At 53.0% G+C, this 22,155-nt stretch overlaps 1 long non-coding RNA gene across 1 annotated transcript; it reads left to right on the top strand.

Moving 5' to 3' along the window:
- The first annotated feature begins 1,815 nt into the window (after positions 1 to 1,815).
- On the top strand, positions 1,816 to 3,500 carry LOC307176698. The gene is made up of 3 exons (XR_013824868.1): positions 1,816 to 2,828; positions 2,923 to 2,997; positions 3,108 to 3,500. It is a non-coding gene; the product is annotated as an uncharacterized lncRNA (long non-coding RNA).
- Positions 3,501 to 22,155: the final 18,655 nt, after the last annotated feature.

The following is a 22,155-nucleotide window of genomic DNA, read 5'->3' as shown; positions in this document are numbered from 1 at the left end:
TTACACACGCGAAATGACTGAATTTTGTGGTACGTGAATTATACCTCTATTAAATTGTTGAAAATTTTAAAAGAAATGGTCCATGCTCAATCATTGATTGGAGGAGCCCAGGGGAAACATGGCCCAATTAACACAGTGGTGGACCTCAAAGCTCAGCTGAAACTGAGTCCCCCTAAAACAAAGTTACTCTGCCGAGTTTATGATTAACCTCTCTATCCAACACTTTATTCCCTTTCTTGTTCCACACCTGCTCCAAGACTGAGGAGTATCAAAGAAAAGGGGAGATTGTAACTGAGAAGGACCCTATGGGGCCTTCCTGGGACAGACCCCTCTCCCCATGTCCGCCAAATGCCTTCTTGTCTGTAGAAAAACTTTAGCCTCCTAGGTCTTCCCTGGGTTCCAAAGAGCAATTTTTTTTTTTTTTTTTAACTTGGGCCTCTCACTGTTGTGGCCTCTCCCGCTGCGGAACCCAGGCTCCGGACACGCAGGCTCAAGCGGCCATGGCTCACGGGCCCAGCCGCTCCGCAGCACGTGGGATCTTCCCAGGCCGGGGCACGAACCCGCGTCCCCTGCATCGGCAGGCGGACTCCCAACCACTGCGCCACCAGGGAAGCCCCAAAGAGCAAATTTAATCAGAGAAGTGAGAAAATGCAGAAACAAAGGAACACAATCAAACAATTCCAAACAATAATAGTTTAGCCATTAAACAAAGTCAGAGACCTTTAGTTCTTTCTTCAGGGCTGTAGATAACATTCTGAGCCATCCTTGAGTTGTTCTGCAGATACTGAAACCCCCATCAGGTGGAAGAAGTTAACTGCTGCTCGACCACCAGCGAGTAGGCCCCAGATGGGCTGGAACCAGGTTGACGCTGTTGACTCCTAATTACCTCACCACCAGCCAATCACAGGAATGTGCACCAGCTGATCACGCACCCCCCTACCCCTCTCCCTCACCCTGTCTTTAAAAACCTTTCCTCGCTTGCCTTGCCAGAAAGGCTGCCCTTTCCTTCACCACAAACAGGTGTCACAGATTGGCTTTACCACGCTGGGCAAAGGGACCCAAGTGTGGTTCAGTAACATAGCGTCAGGGGCTGCCAGTCAGCTGAATCCCCACGACAGCGCCTCTTGAAGAAGACACACTTCCACAGCCCCATGCAAAGCAAGAACCACCACATGACATCCGCATGCGATGATCTTCAGAGAAAACGCTGTTCTTTTGCTATTTCACATTCATTCATTTAATAGAGATCAATTCACACCCAGTGTCCTGCTATGAATCAGGCCCTAGCGCGGCTGGGGATAGAAACGACCTCCTGGGCTCAATTCCTCGCGAGGTTTTCCTTCTCCCAACGTTACAATCACTGCTAATTTCAAATGAAAGTGGCTTTTCACACATGCACACTGGTCTGTCTGATCCTCACACAGCACTTCACGATAATTACCGCTACTAACCAAGGATAAGCTTACAGTTTACATTTGCCCAAGATCAAAGAAGCCAATAAAAGGTCATTACCAACCTCCAAATTCTACTCTTTCCGAAACAACTCTCTCCGTCCTGCGTCCTCGCTCCTGGGCGGCCCCACACCACCGACTCAGCCGCAGGTCTCAACCCAGGTTCAGCCGGAAGGACGGAGCATGCGCGCCAGCTGGACCACGCGAGCCACGCCTGGGTGGATTCAATTGGACCAGCCCCGGTCACATGCTCGCCGCTCAGCCAAGCACTGCCTCGGAGAGGTGCTGAGCTCACCGGTGGCCGCGTGAGGATCTCGCGAGGTCTGGGGCACTTGTTCCCCCCCCCACCCCCCACAAGGCAGAAGCAGCTGCGTATCCGAAACACGCGGAGTGAGTGAGACCAGGGCGGTCCCGCAGAGAGAAAAGGTTGCAGTGGGTGATGTTAGCTGACTGGATGCTGGGCGGGAAGCGGTCTGTGCTCACCGCCCTAGTGGAGGGGCCCCGCGGCTTTGCGGTTTGCGGGGCAGACCAGGTGATACAAAGTGCCGCACAGGGGAAGCCAGGCTCTGCTGGGATGGACAGTGTCCAGCTTCGGCTGCTCTTCTCAACCCTGAGACCACGACGCTTAGCCCCTAGAGCCCGGGACTGGTGGGGTCATAGGTTGCTGATTACACCCGTGTGCAAGGGGCGGCACACACCGGCCGAAGCGTGGGGCTGCGCCGTGAGATGAGCAGGAAAGGTCTCCCTTGCCTCACCTTGGAATCGTAGCTGGGGAGGGACTCCCGTGTTCACCGGGCCGCCACCCCCGCTACGCCTTCAGGCAGAGGCATGCCCAGACTGCCCCGCGTGGGTGACAGGCTTTCTGGTTTTACCGTCTGCAAAAGAGGCCAGCCTTCCCTAGAGCTACTTCCAGCCCCCCTCCCTTTCTTCCGTCCTGTCCTGAAGAAGAGCCACCTGCTCGCCATTTCCTCTGTCGCCACCCTTTAGGTACGGGAACCTTGTCCTTCTGCTCAAGATTCTTGGGACAAACGTCAGCTGAGCGAGCACCAATTACAAGCCAATGCCTGCTGGTTACAGTGGTCACAGAGATGGAAAAGATAAGGTCCCTGTCCCCAAGGAGCTTGCAACCTAGCGGAAAAGAAGTATCTGCATAAACGCTTCCATAGTGACGTAATAACCAGTCCAAGTGCGGGTGTGCGGGGCCTCAGAGGAAGGCGTGCTGCGGCCAGGGAGCCAGGAAGATCGGACAAGGGCTTCAGAGCGGATTGTTCAAGCGGAGTAAAGTGTTAAATACAGATTTTCTTATTTTTAAAGGCTCGTTTTAAAAAAACTTAGAGAATGTAGAATAAGAAAGAAGAAAATAACCACAATCTATGGGTATCTCCCCATTTTTCTCAGCTATTACATATTGTTTTGTAGCTGACTCTTTTGCTGTAAAAATGCAACCATTTTAATCATAAGTATTTTTCAGGACCAGTTTTCATGGCGACGTCTTTGAAAGAAGCCAGTGGGTAGCCTCCATCTTGCTACCCAAATCAATCGAGAGGTAAGACAGCTGGTGGAGAACCAGAATATCACCCTATTGATAATTAAGGCTAAATGGAAGGCAGAGCCCAGAACAAGAAACAAACTGGGCCAGCTGGTCATTGCCTGCAGGAGCCCAGGGGAAGCAAGTCTCTGCTCAGACCTTGCAAGAACCCAGCACAGGGAAAGCGCAGAGCAGACAACTCACCAGGCCCCCGGCGTCCCATCGGCCCAAGTGCAGAGGGATGGAGAAAGGGGACAAATTCCCCATGCAGAGGGCCTTTGCTCACCCCCACCTGCTGCCTGTAACTCACCAATGGCTGCAACTCCCAACCCTCTCTGGGTAAGAGGAGGGGGTGGGGAGAGAAGCCAGCAGGATTGAGGAGAAGGCTACAAAACGAGCAGCTGGGACGGAGGCATCCCCTCTACCGTGAAGGTCCCATTACTCATTGAACCAGCCCTCTACTGTTGTATGTTTAGGTTGTTTCCAGACAACATAGACATTAAATACCTTTGTAATTAATCTTTATCCATGTTTATGGTAATTTCCTCAAGATAAAGTCCTGGGAGTGGAATCATGGGCCAAATGATGTTAGCATGTTTAAAGCTTTCGACGCCACATTTCCCTCTAGAAGGTTTGTGTTACTGGACGTTGCCACTAGCAATATGTGAGAACATGTTTCCTTAACACACACCCACCCTGGGTCAGGCCTTTCTTGTTGATCTTTGTGAATTTGATGGCAAAATGTCTGCACCTCAGTGTTATTTCAATTTTGAGCAGTCTAAGGGAGCCTTCCATTAGAAAATACAACTTCTTAGTAGAGCTGGGGCAAGATAGGCCTAAACGTCCTTATCATAAAATGGGACTAAATAGCCCCTGCCTTTTGGATGAGAGTCGTGTGGACATTGCTTGGCCCGTGGTGGGCAGTGAATAAATTGTAACCACTGTGGAATCACCTTAGAGCCCCTGGGAGGAGGGTGGGGTAGACACATCTGAAAGCCGCTGCCCTTCTCCCCTGCATCTTTGTGTTTGTGCATCTCTGTCTCCCTGGGGCCACGCAGGGAGGAGTGGTAACTTACAGGGTGGTTTGGGCGTTCTCGGGATTTCTGCCCAGAACACCACCTAGCAACCCTGCTGGGCCACCAGGATTTCTAGCACCTGGCGGTTGGTTCGTCAGCCCATCGCCAGGCTCTCCGTGCCCCGTGTCGCTCACGCTGGGGGCTTTCTCAGGGCCCTTCAGTGTGTGCCCCGCAGCTGTGTGGGGTCTCGTCGGGTCAGCTCCTCGCTGTGCCGTCCCCTCCCCCCCTCTCCAGGCAAGGGAAGGGCCCACCATCCTTTCTGCGCTCGCTTTGTCTTTGGTTCCCCACCTCTGACTCGCCTTGTCTTCAGACACCTTAGAAGAGGTCTCGGGTTCCACCGCCAGCAGCCCACGGGCCCCGGCAGCAGGCGGCAGGCCCCGGCCCGGCCTGGGTCACTATTCTGGGCGCTCCTCGCTCTGGGAGCTGCCTGGCTGAGTCATAGGCCCCTTTGTCTTTCTGGAAGTTAGCGAGGAAAAGCAGATGGGAAACCGGCAGACAGAGGTCCCTTCTAAAGCCCAGCAGCGGACAGTCCAAAGGCGGATGGAAGTCAGAGCAGCTCCGGTGCGGGCTGGCCTCTGAGTGGAGGGGGCAGAGCGGGAGGTGACCAGCCTGGGGCTCGTGACTGGGGCTCGCTGAGCGCTTGACGCCATGTGGTGCTGTCTGAGCAGCGCGCTCTGTCCATCCGTCCGTCCGTGTGTGTGTGTCTCTGTGTGTGTCTGTGTGGTGTGTCTGTGTGTGTGTGTTGAGGAGTGCTCTCTCCGTGTGTGTGGTGTGTGTGTGTCTGTGTATGTCTGTGTGGGGGGTGTGTGTGTGTGTTGGAGTGCACTCTGTCCGTGTGTGTGTGTGTCTGTGTATCTGTGTGTGGTGTGTGTCTCTGTGTGTGGTGTGTGTGTGTTGGAGTGCACTCTCTCTGTCCGTGTGTGTGTCTCTGTGTGTATCTGTGTGTGTGTATCTGTGTGTGTGTCTGTGTGTCTGTGTGGGGTGTGTATCTCTGTGTGTGTGGTGTGTGTGTCTCTGTGTGTGTGTGTTGAGGAGTGTACTCTCTCCGTGTGTGTGTGTGTGTGTGTGTGTGTGGTGTGTGTTGGAGTGCACTCTCCGTCCGTGTGTGTGTGTCGCAGAGAGAGAGGCTGGCCACAGGCAGGACCGTCATGAATGCCACGGGCCCGGGTCCACCACTCTCTCCCTGGGGAATCTCTGCCACAAACGGCACCAGACGTTTACCTGCTTACACGTTTCATCGTTTACACAGTGAACAAACTTGGGTTAAAAAATTCCCCACGTGGCGCGAGTACATGTTCAAAACACTTGAACCCACACCTGTAATGAATCACGCACTAAGCCGCGCACCTTCGGGGCCCCCCGAGGACGGCGCTCTCTGCCTGGCGTTCGTGCGAGTCGACCTCAGGCTGGTCAGACGCGACCCCGACACTGACCCGGCCGAGGCCTGGGCTTGGGCCTCGGGAGCGCGGGCCGGCCTCTCCCAACAGGCGCTGACGGCACCAACCGTCCACAGGGTCCGGCAGGCGGCGCCGTGGGGACGCGGGAGCCGAGACGCTGCCCCGCCTCCAGGGGGCGGAGCCGAAGACCCGGGGGCGCCTCCCTGCTCGCGCGGGCGCGCGGAGCGGGTCCCGGCCTCCCCCAGGGGTCCCGCACGCCGGGAGTGAGCCGCGCCTCCCGCCCGCACTCCCGCCTCCCTGCGGCCCTTTCTGTCCCGCCCGCGCTGGCTGTTCCCTCGGCCTGGACGGCCCGGGCACCCTTGAGGTCTCCGCTCAAATGCCGTCGCCCGGGAGCCCCTTCCCCGCCTGCGTCTGTAGGAGCAGTGACACGCCTCCCGGCACCACCGGTTACACCTTTACGTTCATTTATCAGGGGCTGAGATCACCATGTGATTTATTTGACATCTTGCCTATCGTCTCTCCTCTAAAATGAAAGCTGTCTAATGCAGAGATCTCATCTGTCCGGGTCCCTGTTGAATCCCCAGCATCTAGAAAAGTACCTGACTCCTCGTGGTTACTCACAAGCGACTGATTCAGCAAAGGAATGATTTCTTTGTGTCTCACCTACAACCTCACCAGTTTGCAGACATGTGATGCAGGTTAACTGTGGCTGGGCCTCATAGGGTCCGTGGAGCCCTTACATGCGTACGCGGCACGTTGTGTGCACGTGCATTTGCCTGAGATGACAGCAGCTTCGAATTCCCAAAGGGACCCGCGGCACAAAAAGAACGGGGCTGGGGGGTGGGGAGAGGAGCCGGCGGTCAGAGCTGGAGGACGAGGTCCTTTGCCGAAAGCTCAGAACAAGGCAGGTGCCTTCTCTCCCCCGCGGGCGATGTGAGAGTCGCAGAGGATGTCGTAACTTAGCCGCCACCAAGGGACCAACCGGAGGACTGGAGATTTGCTTTAGGTGGGAAAGACCGCGTCGGCTTCCGGAAGCTGAAGGCGTCAGATGAGGCGGAAGGTCTGAGACTTATGCCACCTGCAGACCGAACACGAGCTACCGCTGAGGGGCCGAACTGGCCTGACAACCAGCTTCACTGGGTGTTGGGTGCGCCCGTCAGACTGGAGAGGACTGGCTGAGGGGGAGGGCAGGTCACAGAGCCCAACAGAGACACATTTATTCTTCCACTTTATTGTGGAAGAAAAAGTGAAACCAAGAAGCGAACTAAGGTAAGCTAGAGCTTGTACTTGGAGGCAACAGTGGTAAGAGGGACAAAACAGGCTCGGAATTGGATGGATCTGTGGGCAAATCCCTGGACCAGCCGTTCGCTAGCTGTGCCCCTTGGGTGGAGTCAAGTTCCTTGCACAGGAAACGGGGGTTTCACACAGCAGAGGCCACGTCGGAGGTGGGGTGGTGCCCTGGGCCATGCAAAATCCCAGGGGACCAATGGCATTTCCATACCTGGAAATCAGACTTGAAAATGTCTAAAACGTGTTGGAAGATTCTTCCAGCTCTGAATGCGGTAAGATGAATTTCGGGCCAGCATATCTTTGTGAAACGTCATTGCAGCCCTGTGCTAAGCCCTGTTATTACCACTTTCTAATATCCTGTAGTTTCTAGGGAACGCTTCAAAGAAAAAACCCCAGCAACCCTGTTGGCGCCTCAAGGACAGGAGAGGTGGCTTCCGCAATGAAAGCTCAAGAGAGAGTGTTCGGGGCCCTTTGCAGCCAAGCTGGTGGCGGTGACAGTGGCCCCTGGATGTTCTGGTGAGAGAAGAAGGAATAAGACGAGAGGAAGCCTAGCCCCACAGCCTGTACCTGCCTGGACTTTGCAAGACAAGCCCCCCACCTGCTGCCATATTTCAGGGGTTCCTGGACCTCCTGGGCCGTTAGAAGCCTCCTGCCCAGCACCGAGCTGGTGACGTGGGTCTCTAGCTGACGGCATCGATGGTGCCCAGATGCCCCAGGACAAGACCTCAGGATGAGTTTCTAAAATTTCAAGCAGCTGGTACACTTCCCAGTCAGGGCCTGGTTTTAAAATCTGGCCATTGTTACGTTCTGAAAATCTTGAAAAAGCATCTGAAATGCACCACAGAGAGTGTGAGCTGACTTTCCCAGAAGTCATGAATGAGTTTAAATGATTCTGAATTAGTCACGGTTGTTACTGAAGGACTTCATGGGAATTTACATCCAAATCTGATGGTGAGACCAGAGTGCTTTATAGACACTGTAAATGTCTTAAGAATGTGTTAACTGAAAGCGAGCACATACAGAAGGGAGCCGTGCACATCACTCACTTGATAGATTAAAAGGAATCCTGACTTGATTTCTGTTACTGCTCAGGTGTGTGTGTGTGTGTGTGTGTGTGTGTGTGTGTGTGGTGTGCAGAGATATGTATGTGGAGTGTGGTGTGCGTGTGTGTGTGTGTGTGTGAGCCTTCCTGGTACCCCAGAGGCAGGGGCCCTGATTTCCTGGAGACTCTGCTGCAGAAAAGCTCTGTTACCTAAATGGCACATACAATAATTATCACTTGTTATTAATTTGCTGATTTGGAGAATCTGTAGAAATTTTATGATATGCTATTAAATTCTTTACACATCCATCTACTGTGTAGAACGCTTCTGAGGCTAAGGATCGTGTCTTTGTAACCTTCATAGTTAACACAATGTCTGGCACACAGCTGGCATTCAGTAGAACTTTGTAGAATGAAGGAACAAACGAACGAATGAGTGAATGAATGAACAAATTAACAAAGGATTGAATGACCGAATGAATGAATGAATGAACGTGAGGGACAGTTTCCTTCACCTGTAGATGAAAGGCTGTGAGAACCTGGCTGTTGCTAGGTACACCTGCCTGCTAGGTACGCCTTGCACACACTTACAATTACAATGATAGAGGTAAACTAATTATCAAGAGAAGTAGATAAATTACAAAACACTAGGACCAAAAGACCTTGAGGCCTGTGAGTAAGGGGAGAAAGGAGGAATGTGCCATTTATCTAATTAACTTACTTAGGCGGATACCTAAACATATTTCTGGGAGGAAAACCACATTGGGTTTTGACACTATCAACTTAACTTTACTGTGGAAGAAAAGAAAGTAAAAACCAAGAAGCAAACCAGAGTAAGCTAGAATTCGCACTTGGAGGTAACGTGACAGAGCAGCAAAACACGTTCAGAGCTGGGTGGATCTGGACAAATTCCTGAACCAGCCATTTCCTAGCTGTGCCCCCTTGGACAGAGTCAGGCTCCTTGTCTGGAAAACTAGGGTTTTGAAACTACCTTGATGGGTCAGAGAAAAATCTGCTTCCTCAGTGCCTGAAACACTGGTACAAAGTCATTCGTGTCTAGTTCCAGTTGCGGGGATAAGCATGAAGAAAAGTCCGTAAGATAAATGTTCAAAGAAGTAACTAAACACAGGTGGAGGGTTATCTGAGTTGAAGCAAAGGGCACATCATACGGTAACAATCTTACTGATGAATCTTATCAAACCACCTTGATATCTGAGTTAAAACCCAGACTTACTAAGCTTCACAGCTGAAGCTTTAGTGCAATTTGGCACATTATTATGAAGTTAATCAGTCTGAGAATTTAGCTGAGCCCAACGAGACATACGTATTCCTCTCTTCATTTCACAAATACTTACTAAGGACCTGCTGTGTATTTGGCGCTTTTTAGGCACTAGGAATACAGTGTTGAACAAAACAGTGCAAACTCTTACATCCTAGCAGGGAATGATGGAAAATAAAATAAGTAGGAGGTTAAAAGGTAACAACATCTATGGGAAAGTAGGGAAGGGAATATGGAATCTGGGGGAGGGATGCAATGGAAAATTGGGCGGTCAGAGGCAGCCTCACTGGGAAAGTGACTTAAAACAGGACAGTGAAAAGAGAGAGGAAAAAAAAGAGAGAGAGAAAAAAAAAAAAAAAAAACAGGACAGTGAAAGAGCTGTGGGGTGTCTGGGGGAAGAGCCAAGGGAACAGTACATGCAAAGGCCCTGTGGTGGAGATGAGCCTGACTCTTTGAAGGCTGTAGAGGTCTATATTAAGGCACTAAACTCTGTTAACTACTAACAGTATATTTTAAAAAGCAATAAACTATTTCCTTCCACACTTAACTATTGTCTAACATTCTTTGCAGGTATGTGAACATCTGTTTGTGAACTGGTCCTTGGATGTAGAAACATTCACAACAGGAACTCGGACCTCTTTCTTCCATACTTTATTTGGAAAATATTTAAATATTTACTACATGCTAGGTGTTTATAAACAGAAGCTCACTCAACCCTTATAACAGTCCTCAGGTAGCTACTGCTGCTATCCCCATTTTACAAGGGGATAAGCTGAAGCACAGAGAGGCTAGGTTACTTGTCTACGATCACACAGCTTATCAACACCAGAGCTGTGATTTGAACCCAGTCTGCCTGGCTTTAGAGCCCACGCCCTTCACCTCTGCACTCTCCAGGCCCTGGTCCCCACCAGCGGCGAGCTGGCGTCGGTGGGAACAGCTCCAAAGAGCCAGTTGTACACATCTCTTCCCAACTCCTTGTTCGGTGGCTTCCCCTGGGTAACTAGAAACCGGCCCGATGGGAGTGTTGACAGCCGGGGAGTCGGCCACAGAGCACGGCTGCATCCTGGTTGCCAGGCAACCACCGGCCCACGACTGCAGCCTCTCACCCTTCGCCCTGCATGACGGGCTTCCGTCCTCCTCGCTTCCCGACTTGCTTCCACCCGACGCCGCTCACTGGAGGTCCAGCCACGCCCCGGCGGGTTATGTCACAGTGGGGTCCGCGTGAGTCAGGGTTGTGTCCGGTGTTCGAGTGGCTCCCGTGGGTGTCAGTGTCATGGAGGCCTGGGTGTGGGCTCCAGCTCGGCTCGGGGGACGGGCAGCCCCTCCTGAATCACGTCCTCTCTGTCCACGAGCCTCCTTCACCCCTAATTCACGTCCACTGGGAGCCTGCTGTGGGTCCCCAAAGCCAGGGGAGAGTCAGGTCCGAGCCCGTGACCCCACCTCTGCAGGTCCCACCCTCCACACACCCCCAGGAGCCCTTCCTCTCAACGTCTCAGCCCGGTTCCCGGGGCTTCAACCATATCCTGTCTTGGGACCCACACTGGCTTCCCTTCTGCCCACGGGTCCCCGCTGACTGCTTCCTCCCATCCGGAGGCCCAGCATCCCTGCGGCCGCTGCACACCCTCTCCTCTGGCCCATGTCCTGTCCCGCGTCTCCCCCTCAGCACCAAACATCATCTACCTTGATAACAGCCCTTCACTTTCCACTAAGCCCCTTGGTGGCAAAGCAGTGTTTTCACCTGTGTGTGTCCCCAGCACGGAGAGCAGCGCCTGGCATGACAGGCCTCCAGAAAGAGCGGGCGACCAGTGGCCAGTTCCCGGCCGGCCAGGACCTGCTGGACGTGTGTGCTGAGAGGAGCCTTCAGTTCCCCGGGTCTCCCGGCCAGGGCTCTGGCCACGCGCGCCGCTGGCCCACACCGAGGCTGGGGGGGGAAGCGAGAGGCTCCTTCCTCCCAGGAGAGCGGGGCCCTGCGCTCCATCTGGGCCGGGAGCGGGGACTGCTGAGCAGGAGTCTGTAGCCAAATGTTTGTCAAAGACTCTGGACGTGCAGACTTGCAGTTCTAGGAGCGCAGAGCAAACCACTCTCTTTCAAGTGGCCTCTGGCGGGACCTTCTGGCCGCCCTCAGACGGTTAGTGGGAAAGCGTGGGCGGGGGAGGGGCTGTCGACATCCAGGGTAGAATTTCCTGACCTCGGAGCATCTTTTTAACTCTTTACATTTCGGCCACTGCCATCAAAGGAGGGATCCTGCTCAGCTGTCACCCCACCTTGAAGGTGTCAGGACATCCGGGATTTCGCCTGGAAATCAGCGACCCGGTGAAGTCACTCAGACCCCTCCTGGCTTCTGGTGTCACTGCTCCAAACCTCAGCGCTTCAAGAGGCCTCGAGAATTTCCAAGCACCCCTGATAAAGCAGCTCGCCGTTTTTACGAAGGCTGCGTGGAAAGTGGCCCACAAGAGGCCGGAGGGAGGTCAGGCCCCGTGGGCATCCGTGGAGCCGGCCCCGCTTCTTGTTTGTTAACCGCCGGGAGACGTGGCCGTCCTGGCCTGTGCCCCTCACCCTCCATCCCCGCCCAGGCCCTGGTGGCGCCCACTGTGTTCCAAATGCTCGTCCAGCTCAGTCACAGCCGCTGCTCCCGCGAGGCTCTGGGTTTGGCTCCGAGGCGTGAGGGCCTGGCGGGTGGGCGTCGTCAGAGCACGGCAGGGTCTTCGGGCTGCTGCCGGCCAGCTGAGGCCGACGCCGGTGACAACGTGGGGCAGAGGAGTCCGGTTTTCCAGACCCCCCGTGTCCCTCTCGCCTGCCCATCATTAGCACTTAAGTGATGGAGGAGGGGCCAGCGGTGATCGGGGACTCAGGTGCTTCAGTTTGGGTGGTCCTGCTGGTATTAGAGGCCATTATGGCCACGGCCACAGGAACACTGCAGCTGGCTTCGTCCCAGCAGTCTCTGGGCAGGAATGCTGGGAAGGAGGCCTCTGGCCAAATACAATGGCCAAGTAACCAAAGTAGCACATTACTGCATTTTGGGCTGCGAAGCCCTCTGGAAACCAGGCGTGTGGCTGGGGCCTGAGGCCTGATGAGGCTGAGGCTGAGGCTGAGGCTGAGGCTGGGGCTGGGGCTGGGGCTGGGGCTGGGGCTGGGGCTAGAGCTAGGCCTAGGGCTAGGGCTAGGCCTAGGTGTGGGCTACGGTTAGGTTTAGGTTTAGGTCTAAGGCTAGGGTTAGGGTTAGGGTTATAGCTAGGTTTAGAGCTAGGGCTAGGTGTAGGGCTAGGGTTATGGTTAGGGTTAGCGCTAGGGCCAGGTGTAGGGCTAGGGCTAGGGCTAGGGTTCGGGTTCGGGTTAGGGTGAGGGTGAGGGTGAGGGTGAGGGTGAGGGCTAGGGCTAACTCACTGGAGGACAAAGGTTATGAGGGCTCATGTGTGTTTGAGAGCCCAGAAGAGAGAGAGGCGGCGAGGCCCACCCAGGTCCATGCCTGAGGCAGGGCGTTGCACAGGAGAAGGTGAGGGCGAACAGCGACTGCCCAGCTCCTCCAACCTGTGGCCGCACTGAGACCCGGCCCCTCCTTCTTTCCTGCTCTTTGGTTCAGGAGCTGGGAGGAGGGGGGCCGAGCCCCCTACAGAAGCCTGGAGCGCAGAGTAGTTCGACATTCCATCTCTCACCTGGAGAAATGTAGCTTTGGGGGAAGGTCTGTATATATAATATTTTTAAGAAGCAGAGGTGAATGCATTATAAATTAATTTTAAAATCGTGTCTTTTTCATTACCTAAGAGATTTATTGAGGTTTCTCCCCGGGTTTTTCTGACCCCAGGTCCTCTCCTGGGCCCTGAGCACCTCTGCCCAGCACCTCCCAGGCCAAGAGCCTGAAAGGGCAGCAGGACCTTCGAGCGCTGCATTTAGGTGAAGGATTTCATAAGCACTAAAATGCCAACGATTTTTGCTTTGATTACTTATCTTACCATCTGGGGTCACCTAATTTTGTAGAACTCATTTTTTCTCCTTCAGCTGCCCCAGCATGATGCATTTTTTTTGAGCCAAATAATAAACTCTGACATTCATTTTTGTTTGTTCTTTTGTCTGCAAGTAAACACATGTTTAAGCAATAGCTGTGTACAGCTCTTGAATGACGCAATATAAAAACAGCAGCGTGTTTTAATTTTAGGTTTGTAGGTCATGGAATTGGAAAATGATTTTAAATATAATGAAAAAAGTAATATACTTAGAAATCTGTAACATGAGAGGTAGAAAGCTATTTCGCATCTCAGTCTCCAAAAGACCCAAGGCCTGTGCCTGCCCGAGGCGACTTCTTGGGCGGCGCTCTCCTTGTCTGCCCCCTTCCAGCCCTCGAGCTTGTGTCTCTCTGTGCCGTCCAATCACACTGAATTTCCCCAAGTTCTCCCAGCACATGACAAAAGACAGCCGCTGTTTAATGAGCACTTTCTTTGTGCTGGACACGCATCTAAGGTCTTTAAATGCATCAACACGTGTAATCCTCAGGACGACCCTGGGAGGTAGGTACCATTTTCCATCCTCATTTATAGATGAGGAACTGAGGCACAGAAATGTTAAGTTGCTTGCCTGAGGTCACACAGCTTAAAGGTCAGGCCGAGTGAATCCAGCCTCAACCTTATACTCCACACCTGTGCAGAGCTGCCCTCACCCCTCGCCCTGCCTGGCCAGACCCTTCTCGGTCTGCAGGAGCCCACGCATCCCCCCCACAAGGTCTTCACTGTGGGCGGAGCAGCAACTCCCACCCCAGGGTCTCATTTCATGCACTCACCACCCCGAGCGTGACCATCTGCTTCCCCGTCCATCTCCCCCTATTCCATGTCCCTAGCGGGGTCCACACGGGTCGTTCTGCATTGTGAGTCTGCTGCAGGGGACCAATACACATTGGCACAAGGCACGGGAGACAGGCGTGTATCACACAATGGATGAGGCTCTCAGCTGCTTGTGGCTGAAAGTGGGCCCGGGCCCCGGGGATGGTCTCCTGGCCTCAGCCCGCTGTCTGATGCCCTTGGAGGCTACCGCCAACACTGCCTTGGCCCCTGTGCCCACCCTGTGCCCACCCTGTGCGGGGCCTTCTCGCCTTCTGCTTTTCTCTGTCATCCCCAGTCTCCTCTGCTGACAGCCCTTCTCTCAGTTTGAAACATGGGCAGACAACAGACCCCAAGAAATGACAGAAAGACCAGGCCTGGGTCTCGGTGGACAGAGGTGGGAACAGGCCACGCAGTCCCTGCCAAGTTCAGCCTTTGATGGCGTCCGGCAGGGCTGCCTGGACAGGCTGTGAAAATGCCCATCCCTTCCCGAGGAGCTCACCCAAGGCTCCTAGGGGGCCACGGCCACGGCTGCTCTGCAGACCCCCCAAGGGCCCACGGGCGGTGGTGTTGCCTGTCCCCCAACATGCTTAGAAGAGCTGCTCGGCCAGTGGTCCCACGGCCTCCAGGTCTGCACGCACTGGGTGATGACCTGTCCCGCCCTCTGGGCCTCCCCGTCCCCTGGGGCTGGGCCTGGCTGGCCTGTCCGCACGGGACCAGCTCTGCTGGGAAATCTCTCCATCCAGCCCTGCCCGCTCACCCTCTGCAGGGCCCTCTTTCCATCCCCTCCACCTCAGCTAAACCTCCGCCATCTGCGGGCCGGCCTGTGGGCTCCGGGGGCTCCGGGGAGACGGCCCTCTTCCCTGGTCCATGACGCGATGCCTCAACTATGCGATTCCCAACTGCTGTGCTCCGTGCGGTTGCTTCCCCGGATCCCGTTACGAGCTCACATATAATTTGCCGGCCTTTTCTCATTCCCCTGAGTCCTCGCTCAGTGTCTGTCGTTTCCAAACACTTTATCTCCTTGCCATTAATAACTATGTTTGGGATTCTTGTCCTCCTTAGGGTAATCCTTGCATTTTTTCCACCCTGGACCGCCTTTTATTTACTGCCCTTAATGATCGCCCCTTGCTTTTTGCGTCCTATTCTCAACCTCAACTGGGAGGCTCCTGGAGTTTCGGTTAATGGGCAGCTGCCTCCCTGGGTCTTCTGGGCAGGAAGGCGATGCCAGAGGGATGAACGTTACCATGGACACCCCTCCTCCTCCTGCCTCCAGGCCCTGCCCGCTGGGGCCTCGGGGAAGTCCTGTGAAGACACAGAGACGTGAGCTCTGATGAAGACATAAAATAACCAGGACCGCGTGACTGGGGTCTCACGCTCGGGCCCGAGTGCTCCTCCCGGGGTGAGGCATTCTTGTATGGAGGGCAGAATTTAGCTGTGTTTCCCATCTCTTTTACGTGATGCAGATGGGTTAGTACTGGAACAAGATTTGAGCTAAAGTTTCTCTGTAGTTAATCCTGAGGCATGGGATGGGAGCCAAGGAAAGATTTCCTGGGGTGGGCGTGCGGGTGCTGGTAGGGAGCGTCTCTTCCTGCATGATCTTTAGAAATAAAATGGAGATTTTTCTAGCAGGAGGGCTCAAGTCCAAGCCTTGTCCAATGGGATCCTTAATACATTTAGACTCTATCAACATCTTCTGGCTTTGATTTCAGCCCTTTGGACACTGTTCTCGATAATAATACCCTCTCCTTCTGTTCTATGTAACTGTTTATCTCAGTATCTCCAGAGTTATTCTGGTTTAGGAGCACACTGTAAATTACAAAGGAGCAGGTTTACAACAGGCGTGCTTGATCCTGGAAACTTATTTGATCTCCACACATCTGCTCTCAGATGTGAACCATGTAACCACCCTCCTCAGTTCTCAAATCTCACCTTAAACTGACAGTTTCAGGATCAACCGTCTTGGCCGTCAGCAACTCCAGGGAGGGATCTCAGCTGAGGGAACAATTTGAGCCGAATACCTACACTGCTGACACTTAACACTACACCCCAGTTGCCTGCGTCCTGGGACAGCTGTCGCAGGAAATGTGGCAAATGCAGTGCATGAAACAGACTAAGTGGTCGGTGAATGTGTGGATGGTTAATGGTGATGATAACATGGTGGCAGAAGTGGTCCTAAGTCAGTGTTTTCCCCTCTGGGTCTCACTTTTCCCATATTGATTTTTTATAGTCAGGACTTTTCCCATATTAATTGTTTATAGTCAGGACCTTTCCTTTACCCTCCCAGACTCCAGACCATACTACAAAGCTACAGTAATCAAAACCACATGGCACTGGCACAAGAACAGACGTGTGGATCAATGGAACAGAACAGAGAGCCCAGAAATAAACCCACACACCTACGGTCAATTAGTCTTCAACAAAGGAGGCAAGAACATACAATGGGAAAAAGACAGTCTCTTCAGCAAGTGGTGCTGGGAAAGTCGGACAGCCACGTGCAAATCAATGAAGCTAGAACACACCCTCACACCATACACAAAAATAAACTCAAAATGGATTAAAGACTTAAATATAAGACATGACACAATAAAACTCCCAGAGCGAATGTAGGCAAGCCATTCTCTGATATAAATTTTACCGATGTTTTCTTAGGTCAGTCTCCCAAGGCAATAGAAATAAAAATAAAAATAAACAAATGTGGGCTTCCCTGGTGGCACAGTGGTTGAGAGTCCGCCTGCCGATGCAGGGGACACAGGTTCGTGCCCAGGTCCGGGAAGATCCCACATGCCACAGAACGGCTGGGCCCGTGAGCCATGGCCATTGAGCCTGTGCCTCCGGAGCCTGTGCTCTGCAACGGGAGAGGCCAAAACAGTGAGAGGCCCACATACTGCAAAAAACAAAAACAAAAACAAAAACAAATGAGACCTAATCAAACTTATAAGCTTTTGCACAACAAAGGAACCATAAACAAAATGAAAAGACAACGTACAGAATGGGAGAAAATATTTGCAAATGATATGACTGACAAGGGCTTAATTTCTAAAATATACAAACAGCTCATACAACTCAACAACAACAACAAAAAACAACCCAAGCAAAAAAATGGGCAGAAGACCTAAATAGATATTTCTCCAAAGAAGAAATACAGATGGTCAATAGGCACATGGAAAGATTCTCAACATTGTCTTATTAGAGAAATGCAAATCAAAACTATGAGATACCACCTCACACCAGTCAGAATGGCCATTTCTAAAAAGTCTGCAAATAACAAGTGCTGGAGAGGGTGTGGAGAAAAGGGAACTCTCCTACACTGTTGGTGGGAATGTAAGTTGGTGCAGCCACTATGGAGAACAATATGGAGGTTCCTCAGAAAACTAAAAATAGAATTACCATATGATCCAGCTATCCCACTCCTGGGCATACATCAGAGAAAAGTATAATTCAATAAGATACATGCACCCCTATGTTCATAGCAGCACTATTTACAATAGCCAAGACATGGAAGCAACCTAAATGTCCATCAACAGATGAATGGATAAAGATGTGGTACATATACACAATGGAATACTACTCAGCCATAAAAAGGAATGAAGTAATGCCATCTGCAGCAGCATGAATGCAACTAGAGATCATCATACTAAATGAAGTAAGCCAGAAAGAGAAAGACAAATACCATATGATATCACTTATATGTGGAATCTAAAATATGACACAAATGAACCTATCTATAAAACAGAAACAGACTCATGGACATAGAGAACAGACTTGTGGTTGTCAAGGGGTCAGGGGTCGGGGGAGGGATGGATTGGGAGTTCGGGATTAGCAGATGCAAACTACTCTATAAAGAATGGACAAACAACAATGTCCTATTGTATACCACAAGGAACTATATTCAGTATCCTATGATAAACCATAGTGGAAAAGAATATTAAAAAAGGATGGAATTATATATATATATATATATATATATATAAGATATATATATATAGAGATATATATATATATAACTGAATGACTTTGCTGTACAGCAGAAATTAACACAACACTGTAACTCAACTATACTTCAATAAAAAAATAAATAAATATAGTCAGGACTTTTCCCATATCGATTATTTATGGTCAGGACTTGATTACACATAAGTCCTTTCCAACTCTCAGATTTATTCCATACGTCTGAGTTGGCAAGGCACACCTCTCACCCCACCCCACCCAGACCAAGGCTCATAGGATGGCATGGATTTTCATGGAATGGGCTAAGTTTTCCAAAATCCTATATGTTCCCTAAAGCGCTACTTTTCCAGCCTTTTTATGTTTGCATGAGAATGAGCTGGAGGGGGGGTGGGGAGGTATTGGGATTGACATGTACATACCACTATATATAAAACAGGTAACTAATAAGCACCTACCGTATAGCACAGGGAACTCTACTCATACTCTGTAATAGCACATATGGGAAAAGAATCTGACAAAGAATGGATATGGATATATATAACTGATTCACTTTGCTGTACACCTGAAAATGACACAACATTGTAAATCAACGATACTCCAATAAAAATTAAAAAAAAAAAAAGAATGAGCCGAGGCATTGTAAGTTCGGAGAAAGAGGCAGGATTCTAGGGTTCCCTTGTCCAGTCTTCCAAGGTTCCCCCAATTTCCATTCCTTCCTTCTCCCCGCACTGCGCCCCCCATGCTGGTCATCAGGGCCCCTTGTTTGTAAAGCCCAGGGAAGTAAATACTGAGGCCAATCTTCTCCCAGACTGAGGAGATCATGAACCCACACCCAGAGGGAGTGGAGTCACCTGTCAGGCTTTCTTGGGATAACCTGGACTGCCGTCCTCAGAGCATCACAAACACCACCCATTCTCAGTCTCTGGAGGATCACGCCAGGCATTTGCTACATTTCAGAAGACATCTGCTTTTCTCTGATTAGCCTATACCAGGAAATCCAAAGGAAGCTTCATCTTTGTTTTCAAGGCACCGTAATTTGAGATGCTTCGGACACAGTAAAACCAGAGGCAGGGGCCGCATTCCTTGTCCCCAGGGCGGGGGTTACTTGGCTCACGGGGACAGGGCTGCCCGGCACCCTTCTAGGCCCTGGTCCCAGCAGGCACAACGGACATTTACAATGAGAGACACAGGAGGGTCGGGGCAGGGGAGGACCGTGGGGAGGACCCCGATCCCACCTCCTTCACCCTCCCCCTCCGTCTCCTCGCGTCTGCTCACCCCCAAGTAGTCCCACGAACGTGCTCCAGGCCGGGCCCACGTTTCTACCCCACGGGGGCCCGATCCAGAGTGAACACAGGGGTCCCTGTTCAAACAAGTACTGAGAGTCTCAAGATGCTGACGGCAAACGAGGGCTGAAACCAAGCGTGGGCCCTCCTGCGAGCGAGCAGGGCCGTGTGGGGCTCTCTGGGCGGCACAGCCTCGAAGCTGCCCGATCCCAGGACACGGTCACAGAAGCTACGCAGCCGGGCCAGGCCCAGGCGGGCTTGTCAACACCGGGGCCCGGGCCCCTGCGGCTACTGCGCGGGCCTGCTCCCTCTTCTCCGCTCTGGGGGCCCTTCGTTTGGGGGAGAAAACAGCCGCGGCCGAGACGGAATCTCAGCTTCAGCCCCGAAGCCGGGAAAGGGAGGTCAGGAGAGCCAGGCCGTGCTCGGAGGGGCTTCAGAGGAATGCGAGCCCAAGGCCTTCAAAGGAGCCACAACAAAGGAGAAATCCTTCCTCCCCGCCTCGGGCTGGGATCACATCAAGCCCCGCAGCGCACTGGGGAGGGGCAGCAAGAACGCCGAGTTAATAGCTGCCTCGAGGCCCGAACCCAGGCTGCTCCCCGGGGCGGGCGCGCACCCCGCGTGCAGAACACTCGGGAGGCCCAGACGCATCCGGGGGACCTCCGGCGTCCGGAGGCTCGGTCACCATCGCCGAGCTGGCGCCCCCAGTCCGACACGGTGTCCCAGCAGGAGAGGGCGCTGGGTCCCCGCAGGGTGGGCACAGGGCGGGTGATGGGGAAGGGACCCGGACAGGTCAGTGTCCCCAGCGGACTCTCTCCCGTGCTCCCCGCCTTCTTCTGCCACAACAAAAGCAGCCAAACCCCCAAACAAACAACCTTTCTTCCTACCAGCGTTGGAGCGATCTTGCCGAGAAGGCTTGGCCGGCAGCTCCCGGTGCTTGGGGTCCCAGTGCTGGGGTCTGAGCCGGCGGCTGTGGGTCTCTGTGGGGACTCGGGGCCGCTCCCAGGCCGCGTCCCCCGGCCTGAACCTCGGGGAGAAGGCCTGCTGACCCCCGCCCGCTTAGCACTGCTTCTCCGGGTCCGCCGAGGGGCCGGATATCCGGGCTCGCTGATGGACGCTACTGGGTGCAGGTGTGGCTGCAGCCGCCCCTCCTGCCCTCCATCAGCTGCATCAGCTGTGGAGCCGGGGGCTGGGGGCTGGCTATTCCAGCAGCAGCCGGCATCCTGCGTGGGCCCCAAGTCCTGGGCTTCGCAACTCAATTACTGATCATTCGCCTCCTGACTTCCTTACACTGCACGTGGTTTGATTGATTCTATTGTTTGAATCTCGCAAGGCCATATACCGATGTTCTTGCACTTAAGTGCACCTTTGGGCCTGCGTGTTCATTTTGAGCATTAAATTATGCCCCATGGGGCTTCCCTGGCGGCGCAGTGGTTGAGGGTCCGCCTGCCGATGCAGGGGACGCGGGTTCGTGCCCCGGTCCGGGAAGATCCCACGTGCCGCGGAGCGGCTGGGCCGTGAGCCACGGCCACTGAGCCTGCGCGTCCGGAGCCTGTGCTCCGCGGCGGGAGAGGCCACAGCGGTGAGAGGCCCGCGTACCGCAAAAAAATAAAAAAAATTAAAACAAATATGCCCCAGGACAGCCCAGAAGGGCAAGACTCGATGTGCCCATAAGCCAGACAGAGAGCCAGAGAGTGCCTTGAAGGGGGGGAACCAGGCCTCTGGTCCACCCTGGCTTGTTCCGGGCGCTGGGCATCCTGACTACACACTGCCAGCCCTGCTAATCCTCGCCTTTGGAGCGGGTGTAGGAAACCTTGAGGAAGGCGCTTGGCCGCCCTGGGGCTCCCTGAGACGCAGGGCCCGGGGCAGGGTGCCTGCTCGCCTGGACCTAAGGGCATGACTATAGAGATACACGCTTGGTCCTGGAAAACGGCCGCTGTGAATTTTCTTTCCCTCGTCTTCCATTTTCTTTCTTTCTGAAACTTCTTTTAGATACGTTAGACTTTCTCATCTTATTTTTCACGTGTTCTATCATATGTCCCTTCTATTTCCTCAGATCCAATTTCCAGCCCACTGATTTTCTTTCCAATTGTCTCTTCTGCTTCTTAACCATATATTGTTTTAAATTTCATTTATCATGTTTTTAATTTTTAGAGGTTCTTTTTATTTTCTACATCTGCTTGTTTTCCTCACCCATAATTTTTTTTTTTTTTTTGGCCATGCCGTGCAGCATGCGGGATCTTAGTTCCCTGACCAGGGATCAAACCCGTACCCCCAGCAGTGGTAGCATGGAGTCTTAACCACTGGACTGCCAGGGAAGTCCCATAATCTTTTATTTCTTCTTTTATATCTTTAATCATGTAACAAGATTTATTCCAGACGGTGGCTGGATGGCAGCAAGTTCTTGGAGATGTAATCTGGCCCTCGTTGTGTCAGCTGGTTCTTGCTCCGGGTGCCTGGTTTCCTCTTCTGAGATACTTTGGTGACAGACAGGGCAGGAGGGCTTTCTCAGATTGTTCTGTCTGGTCCCTCTTGCCCTAGGTTCTTTCTTCAGAGTCTCTTCTGTCCCTGCAGGTAAACTTCTGTGGCACGTTAGCACGGACAGAGCCCCCGCGTGGGGTGCAGCCGGTGCTGGCTGAATCCCTGGCTCTCTGGGCTTCCTGGGTAGCTGGTTTTTCTCAGGCCTTCATCCCCTGAGGCAGTATTGGATAGGTTTACCCAACAGGGACTGGTAGACTCCCAGAACAGAATCCTCACAGAACAGATGGATCACAGCAAACACCCTGGGCCACGTGCCGACACCAACTTCCTAGCTGCTGTCACCTCTGCAGCCTCTGCCCATCACCCTTGCTGCTTCTTCCACACTTGCTGGTCTGGCACCTGCAGCCCACCCACAAGGAGTGGCCTTTCATGGCTGAGATCTCCTTCCTGGATGCCAGGTTCTGGGAGATTCCCTGGGAAGCCTGGCCCGCTGCTTCCCAGCTTACTGCCGTCTCACTGTCTGCACATGTGCATGTGTGCACCCAGGCTTGGGGGGTGCACATCTCCATGCC

The sequence above is a fragment of the Stenella coeruleoalba genome, assembly GCF_951394435.1.
Source record: "Stenella coeruleoalba genome assembly, chromosome: 18".
In the NCBI taxonomy this organism is placed as follows: domain Eukaryota; kingdom Metazoa; phylum Chordata; class Mammalia; order Artiodactyla; family Delphinidae; genus Stenella; species Stenella coeruleoalba.
This window is presented reverse-complemented; position numbering and strand designations above follow the sequence as displayed.